We start from the raw sequence: 8,942 nt of genomic DNA, 5'->3' as shown, positions 1-8,942 counted from the left end.
TCTGACGGTCCCTCACAATAACCCCTTTAAGAAACTTGACCTGCCTTTTTTCTCCCAAACGGAGTTGCTATAATGCCTCAATATTGAGGCATTCAGCAACACCAAAAACTGCTGCAGGGGCCCGTATGATTGCTCTCCAGAGCAACGACGTGTGCCATATACAATATTGCGTTAGCAGGCCCGGACTGGGACAAAAAATAAGCCCGGGCATTTCAGACTGAGCAGACCATTTTTATGAAAAAACATATATGTATATACATAATACTTGGTCATTCAACATGGCAAGCCTGAAGCCACAATTTAGTGCGACTAATCCTTGAAATAAATATTATAGAGTAAATAACACAATACCTTATCTTTTCCACTAAATGATTTCAGGGCCTTGAATGTTTTGTCCCCTGAAGTCACTACCAATTCAGGAGGGCATTTTATCTCTGGATAAGTAAAAATGAAATAGTTCCTACTGTAAATTAAGGAAACAGATAACCAAACACACACCCCAGGACAGGGTTTTCCACACCGACAACCAGACACACACACCAGGACAGGCTCTGCCACACCGACACCCAAACACACACCAGGACAGGCTCTGCCACACCGACATCCAAACACACACACACACACCAGGACAGTTAAAAAAGAAGAAATGGTTCAGCACTCAACTCCCAGGAAGCTGGGTGCTAGCAGGAAAAAAGGGCAAAACAAAAACAGAAAGCATAACAAAAATAGCAAAAAAAAAACAGGGCCTTTTGAGCTTGAGAAAGGCCCTGTTTGGCCGAAACTTTGCTTTTTGTTGTTGCTTTCTTTGAATAAAGTAACCTAAGGATTGGTAGCTGATTGGAGTGCTGGGGTTCTTTTCTGTGTTCGTACACACACCAGGACAGGCTCTGCCACACCAACACCCAAACACACACCCCAGGACAGGCTCTGCCACACTGACACCCGAACACACACACTAGGACAGGCTCTGCCACACTGACACCCAGACACACACATCAGGACATGCTCTACCACACTGACACTGAGACACACACACCAGGACAGGCTCTGGACAGGTACACCGACACCCAAACACACACACACCAGGACAGGCTCTGTCACACCGACACCCAAACACCCATACACAAACACACACCAGGACAGGCTCTGCTACACTGACACCCACACACACCAGGACAGGCTCTGCTACACTGACACCCACACACACACACACACACACACACACCAGGACAGGCTCTGCCACACCGACACCCAAACACACACACACACACACCAGGACAGGCCCTGCCACACCGACACCCAAACACACACACACAACAGGACAGGCTCTGCCACACTGACACCCAATCACAAACACCAGGACAGGCTTTGCCACACTGACACCCGCATCCGGAGGGTTTCCACGGAAGGTTTACTCAGCCTGCCTGTGGCATCTTTGCCCCCAAAACAGCTTGCCTGTGGCAACTTTGCCACCAAAACAGCCTACCTGGGGCATCTTTGCCACCAAAACAGCCTGCCTGTGGCATCTTTGCCCCCCTTACACATCCATGCTATCACACACACATATTCATTCACTCGTTCACAAATATTTATTCACTAATTCACAGATATTCATTCATACATTGATACTCATTAATTCCCTCATTCAGATACTCATTAATTCCCTCATTCAGACACTCATTTACATATACTCATTCAGAAACATTCATTCACTCACTCCTTCACAGATACTCATTAATTCACTCTTTCATTCAATCTCACATACTCCATACAGCCTCCCTCATCCCCTTACCTGAACTGATAATGTACGCACTGCTCGCAGACTTCCGCGGATCTGCACAGGGGAAGCACACGCGCAGCAGGGTCATGTGACGTACGTGATGTACGTTACATGACTCAGTTGGATTCCTCCGTCCCCCTGGTGGTAAAAGAGACACTGCTCGCGCGCGGCTGCCAGGTAAGTAGCGGGCCCGCTGCTAGAGTGGCGGGCCCGGTCGCAGTTGCTGCGGGCTTAAGGGCAGGTGCCCCTTTTGCCCTGCGTTAAGGCCGGCCGCATAGGCCCAGTCAGTCCGGTCCTGACTGGGCCTATTTTAAGGTAGGGGCCTGGAGCTGCAGCTCCATCAGCCCCTAAGTCAATCCGGCCCTGCCCGATGGCCAGTCCGGGCCTGGGCGTTAGCCACCTGCTTTAATAGAGCTTGATTATCTCCTAAGCTCAAACGTGGTTGCTCATGAAATGCCTCAACATTGTTGTTGTTTGGCAGTGACATATACCAAGAGCAATTACAATGTGTATGGGGGAAAACACAAAGACACTACCACTACAAACTTTAAGAAATGCTGGTGGTTAGTGCATGGAAAGAGTTAAAATACCATTATTTAAAATATCCTGGGATGTCTGGTTTTCAAAAATATATGGTTTAATGGGGTAAATTGAAATGGCTGGCTTCAAAGATGTCCCAAACAGGACACAGGGCAGAATGATCAGAAGTCAAAATTACAAGTTGAAAAACTGAATTGCACATGTGGTGGTATCACTGTACTCAGGAGGTGTTGCTTAACACAGCATATATCAGGAGCTGTAAATTCATACCTGAAATACAATGTGTGTGAAAAAGATACTCTAGAATCTATTAGCTTTTGTAGATGAGAAAAAGATTTTCCAAATAAAAGTCAGAAAAAGTGTTTTATTTTTATAGTAAATCAGATGATATGATCAAAAGGGTATCTAAAGAAAGCCCTTCTTCTCCTGAAAAAACAATACATAACTTGTATGGATACAGTAAATGACAAATAAGAATATTACAGCTAAACACAAACACAGCAAAAATTTTATAACAGCCATTGTCATGGACCCTGAAGCAATTTCTTAATGTGCCCTGTTTTTTTTTTTATCGCTCTCACGGAACTCACCAATACAAGCAATTGCACTTTACGATGTTGCAGTTGCATCTCCACTTACAACACGCTTCATTTTTGTCAGCACAGTCATGCATATTAAAAATAACCAACACATTGAATTGAATTCTCATGAGGCTCAGAGACATACTACCATATTTGCTCGATTATAAGACGACCCTGATTATAAGACGACCCCCCAAAATCTGAATATTAATTTATGAAAAAAAAGAAAAAGCCTGAATATAAGACGACCCTACAGGAAAAAAGTTTTACCAGTAAATGTTAATTCATGTAAACTATGTGAACAATTGTTTGTTAATAAAAGCTACGATTGAGAAAAATATTTTGTTTTTATTTCCTTTTTTTTCAACCTGCCCCCCCAGTTATGCACATCTGCCCCCAGGCTTGCCACTCTGCCCCAGAAATGCCTTATACCCCATATATGCCACTGTGCCCCATGATATGCCTTTTAACCCTCTAAATGCCACTGTGCCCCATGATACACCTTTTAACCCTCTATATGCCACTGTGCCCCATGATATGCCTTTTGACCCCCTATGTGCCACTCTGCCTCCAGAAATGCCTTATACCCCTATATGCCACTCTGGCATTTAGGGGGTTAAAAGGCATATTATGGGGCACAGTGGCACATAGGGAGGTATAGGGCATTTCAGGAGGCAGAGTGGCGTATAGAGGGTTAAAAGGCATTTCTGGCGGCAGAGTGGCATTAATGGGGGTTAAAAGGCATTTCACAGAGCACTCTGCCTCCAGAAATGCCTTATGCCCCCCATTTAACACTCTATCCCCCTCCCTCCTCCAAACTTACCGGTGCTTTTGAGTCCCCCGGTGCCTAGTCCGGGCAGCGTGTAGAGCTCTACGCGATTCGCGTAGACAACGTCCACTCTACGCGAATCGCGTAGAGCTCTACACGCTGACTGGACTAAGCACCGGGGACTCAGAAGCACCGGTAAGTTGGGGGGGGGGCATAACACAGGATGATCCAGGTCCCCTGCATCTGAGTCCCCGGTGCTTAGTCTGGGCACCGTGTAGAACTCTAAGCGAATCGCGTGAGGACTTTACCTTACTGCTCTGCAGACCTCGCGCTCCCTACTGTTGAGCCGACTAGAGGGAGATTGTGAGCTCCCGAATAGTCCTGCAGGCTGCAGCTGCACCCGAGATGAGTGCTGCTCTTGCCTCACCCTTCCTCCTCCCTTACAAATTGGGACAGTTGGGGGGCATGCACAACTACTCTAGTAAGTGATAGCAGAGGATAATCCGAGATGAGGTACCAAAACAGAATTAAAAGATTAGTGTTGTGGTGTTTGCATCCACAAGCATATGCAGTACCTTGGTTTAAAAATAACATCAGGAAATATTACTTTACTGAAAGGGTAGTGGATGCATGGAATAGCCTACTAGCAGAATTGGTAGATGTTAATAGAGTTGAGACATTTAAGTAAGCATGGGATAGGCATAAGGCTAAGCTAGATATAAGATAAGGCAGAATGGTTTAATATTCAACAATCATTTTCATTAACTCATACACAGGAGAGTAACTGGAAACCACAAGGCCCAAACAGCCTGCCTCTGCCATCTTTGCCACGAAACACTTACACATCCATACAAATGGTAAACAAGCACTTCTCATAAAATACAATAAAATTATAGTGTATAGGAAAGGAAGGTGTCACAAAATGCATAGAAGGTACAACCTTTTAAAGGACTTGGAAATGTCCTCTGATTTGCAAAAATCCTAAATATAGGATAATGTTGAGCCTTAAATGCAATATAGGTGATCTTTCTGTAGGTCTATGTAGGGATCCCAAGTAGATATTTTGAAGGCTTCCCAGTGTGGTAATAAGAGAGCCTCCAAATAAGGAAAAAGCCCAAATCAGCTGTGGAGCTTGCACATTGTGTGAAGAAACTATTTTCCTGCCAGGTTTCTGCTTCCCCTGGGCGAAAAAAGAGTTTTCTCACACAATGTGCCAGCACCACAGCGGTAAGCTGTGTGCCTAAGGGTTAGGTTGCCATCAGGCTGCATCTGTACGGCTCCAGTGGTGCTTAGCCGGACCAGGTGCGGTAAGGGGGCGCGGGAGATTGAATGAATGAGTGAGTAAATTAATGTTATAGGTGTTTAGGGGCATGGGTGGCACAGACAGGCTACTTAAGGGGCGGGGATGGCACAGGCAGGCTACTTAAAAGGGCAGATGTGGCACAGGCAGGCAGAGGGGGCAGAGGGGGCCCATGTAGACTGCTTCAGTGGCAGAGGGGGCCCAGGCAGGCTGCTTCAGGGGCAGAGGGGGAACAGGCAGGCTGTTTCAGGGGCAGAGGCCTACTATGTCAATGTCTGACTTAGTATATAGTGTTGAAGGTTACGCTGTACCACCATCAATGTCTGGCTCAGTATATAGTAATAGAAGTTTCGCTGTACCATATCTGCTCAGTAAATGTTATTTATTTAAACTAATTTATTAATAAGTTAATAAAATTTTTTTTCAGATTTCTAGTTTGACAGCTGACAAATTTGTGAAATACCATATTTGCTCAGAGCAAATATTCGAGGTCGTCTTAAAATCAGATCTCAAATAGAGGCCTATAAGACTAAGGTTCAGATCCCCCGCAGTGCTTCAGGGGACTTGGATCCTCCTCTCCGGCAGCCTCCGCTGCTGCCCGGCATTTCCTCTGGGCTTCTATGACCAAGTGACGGCATGACATGACCATCTGGTGCTCCATCATAGAAGCCCCAGCGGAAGTGCTGGGCAGAAGCAGAGGTTGTCTGCATGCATCGCTGGCTGGCCCCACTAAACACCAGAGAGTCTGGAGCGTGGGGGACAAGTCTGGGTATGCATTGGTTAGTCCGGGGAGGGGAGAGTGGCATATCAGGGGGTAAAAGGTATATCTGGGGGGGCAGAGTGGCATATAGGGGGTATGAGGCATATCTGGGGGCAGAGTGGCAAGCCTAGGGGCAGATGTACATAACTGGGTGGCAGAGTGGCAAATAAAAGGAAATAAAAACAAAAATGCATTTTCTGTTCCTGGATTTCCATATACTTTGTTCTGTGCTTCTGATTCCTTGATTCAAGTTCTGCTCTTTGCTTCAGCTCTGTTTCCTTTTTAAGGTGTGTCCTACCTGTTTGTTATGTTTGTCTCAGTCTGCAGTCTAAAGGTATGTCCTTCTCTGTTCTGTGTATAGAGTCAATGTCTAGTTTCAGTTTATTAGTAATTCAGTAGGCAGGGTTTAGTTTTAGGACCCACCGAATATTGAAGTACTTTGGTGTAGTGGTGGGCTAAGCATACTATGACCATATGATGTGATGGAATCTCCAATTGTTATAACATAGTTCAAGGCTAGTCCTGTATGCATGTTGGCCTGTCTCTTATGTGCCTTTGCTCTCTTTTCCCTGTATCATCCCCATGTCCTAGTTTAAGATATCCTATCCTTGCTTAAAGGAAAAGCGTCTGGGGATTTTGACTCCTTACTCCATCCTCTGTGTTCCTTGCCTTGTTCCCTGTCCTTTGTTGTGTCCTGTACCATGTATGTCTTGTCTGTTATGTTCCTTGCTCTGTCCCCCTTGCTTGCTATGTTTCTCCTGTACTCTGCTTAGCTTCCCTACTGCCAGCCTGCTATGTCCCATACCTGGTCCAGGGTGCCTGCAGGTTATTACTTTGCTTTGAATTGGACAAAATCTGCTGATATGTCAGGGCGCTGGTACGTGGCTGCACAACCCTAGGTGCTCAACACCCTGGAGAGTGCAGTCCCCCTGTCCAACTCCGCCACTGCGCATTAACTCCTGAAGACCATCTTTGGGCGCTCTGGGTCATGGTAGTCTTCTGACCACGGACCCTTACACCAACATTATTTTGGGGGGTGCCACATACAGAATCTGTCCCAAATAATCTAGGTATGCCCCTGCATTCCAGTGTTCGAGTTGGCCCCATGATCAATGAATAAGCATGAAAGTAAATTGCAAGTACTTTCATATGTATTAATTTAACGTACAAAAAATACAAATATTTTTTCTCGCCACACGTATTAACTAGCTGTCACAAGTAGCGGTGCATTCTGGCCCAGGCTGAGTAGACCTAGGGTGGGAGGTCTAGGTGGTCCACAAGCCCTCTGCCACCAAAGAGAGGGCAGATCATTTTACTGGGCAATCAGGTTCCCCAGTGCACTATTGCTCATTGGGCTGGTAACTGGGGAGATTGCATGCTATTCCCAGATGCCATGCATCCTTAATAGGCAGAGGAGCTTCAGAATATGATGTTATAAACCTGGAGCTCAGCAGTAAGGTGATGGCCATGTAGGGGTGTCTGGAGACGCTGCCCTGGGTCAGGCCTAGGAAAGTGGCAAAGATAAATACTTTGCTGGCCATAAGAGATCAATATTGTTTCCATAACGGCATCTGACCATCACCTTGAACACGATGTTTACAGTAACAAAAAATAAAAATGTTGCCATGGAATATTAAATCATTATAAGTATCCATACCTATACATACACACATCTCTCTAGATCGTAAGCTCATTTGGCCAGGGCCCTCCTCACCTGTTGTTTCTGTAAGTCAAGTAAGTAAGCTGAGGACAGGTTGATCTTAGACACCCAGCCCATTTTGGAACAAGCCCATTTCAGGCAGATTTTTTATGTCCCAATTATCTGTAAATAAATGTATTGGAATAGAAGCTTGCGGGAGCGGCCAGGATTGGACACGCGTTGCGGGAGCGGGGGGGATTGGACACGCGTAATGGTCAGAAATTCAGCGGGAGCAGGCTTAAAAAAACAGTCCTGCGCAGGGCTCTAGAGGGAAGGAAGAGGCTGTGTATCCCCATGTAGGGAGTGCGGCCTCAGGAAAGAACGGGGATCTGCTCTCCACTATGGCTCAACCACTTTTGGAGTGCTTTATTTCACCTTTTATCAGACAAAAAAGATGGGGTGTCTTGGTGTTTCCAAGAGAATAATATATATATATAATCTGTGTGTGTGTGTGTGTATTTACAAGTAAAATGTGTACTTTTCTTTCCCTTCTTTACACCACTTGGTCAGTGGACAGGCAACCTGTAGCTCTCCAGCTGTTGCTGAAACTCACCTCCCAATTTTGTTGGAGTTGACATTTAACAACAGCCAGTATGCAGAAAATTCAAACCCGGCTTGTTAATGAGAAAATATGGAGTCATGTCATAACAGTTGTTAGATCAAGACCACAAGAGGTGACATATAATCATTCAAACATACATTTGCGATCCAACCAAACATAATGAAAAGTAATTCCATAAAATCTACTGTAACCACTTTCCATCCGGCTGCAGGTAGTCTAAACTACATCAGAATTACTTCCCAATGATCTATGAAAGACATTGTTACAACTACATTCAATACTATTGTTACACAAAATTAGATTCAGCTCTACCAACAGCTCCACATGGTCTGTCAAGCGTTTAAGAGCGAAATTAGTAACCTCTTAAGGAAAGTTTAGAGAAATCAGTGAAACTGAAAGCAGACATACAAAATAAGAGAACAGAAGGAAAGGAGGAGACAGGGCAGAAGGAGGAGCAATATTTAACCCTAAAATAGTCTCTTCCCTTTCAGAAAGCCGGTTACGAGGCAGGGAGAGAAAGCAAACACCCTGTGCTGTGCCATCTACAGTTTCTCAGGAACAATCTCATTACCGCCCTCAATCACAACAAGAAGAAGAAGAAGAAGAAGAAGAAGAAGACAGGCCACCAGAACACAGGCAGAGTACAGAAGGATCAAAGGTTCCCAACACTCTGAGTTGTTTTTCCACGTCTTGCCATCATGGATTGTGATAGCTCTGTGTGAGCAGCAGTCCCCTCCCTGCCATGTGCTGGAGTGGGAGGTGTGGGTTAGTGGGCTGCTGATCAGTATTGCTGCCTGGGCAGAGTGGAGACCATGGAGCCGGTAGCACTTCCTTGTTTAGTCTATTTGAGGCCTGTATGACAGACCCAACGGTTGGGTGTCACCTACATCAACTAAATCTCTGGGGACAAACGGGGCACAAGTTCAGCACCATGAAGGAACTTCCTCCACT

Source organism: Sceloporus occidentalis, unplaced genomic scaffold (assembly GCF_023333645.1).
Source record: "Sceloporus occidentalis isolate IW3139 unplaced genomic scaffold, rSceOcc1.0.p SCAF_23, whole genome shotgun sequence".
Lineage (NCBI taxonomy): Eukaryota > Metazoa > Chordata > Lepidosauria > Squamata > Phrynosomatidae > Sceloporus > Sceloporus occidentalis.
The sequence above is the reverse complement of the archived record's forward strand: the minus strand, read 5'-3'. Positions refer to the sequence as shown.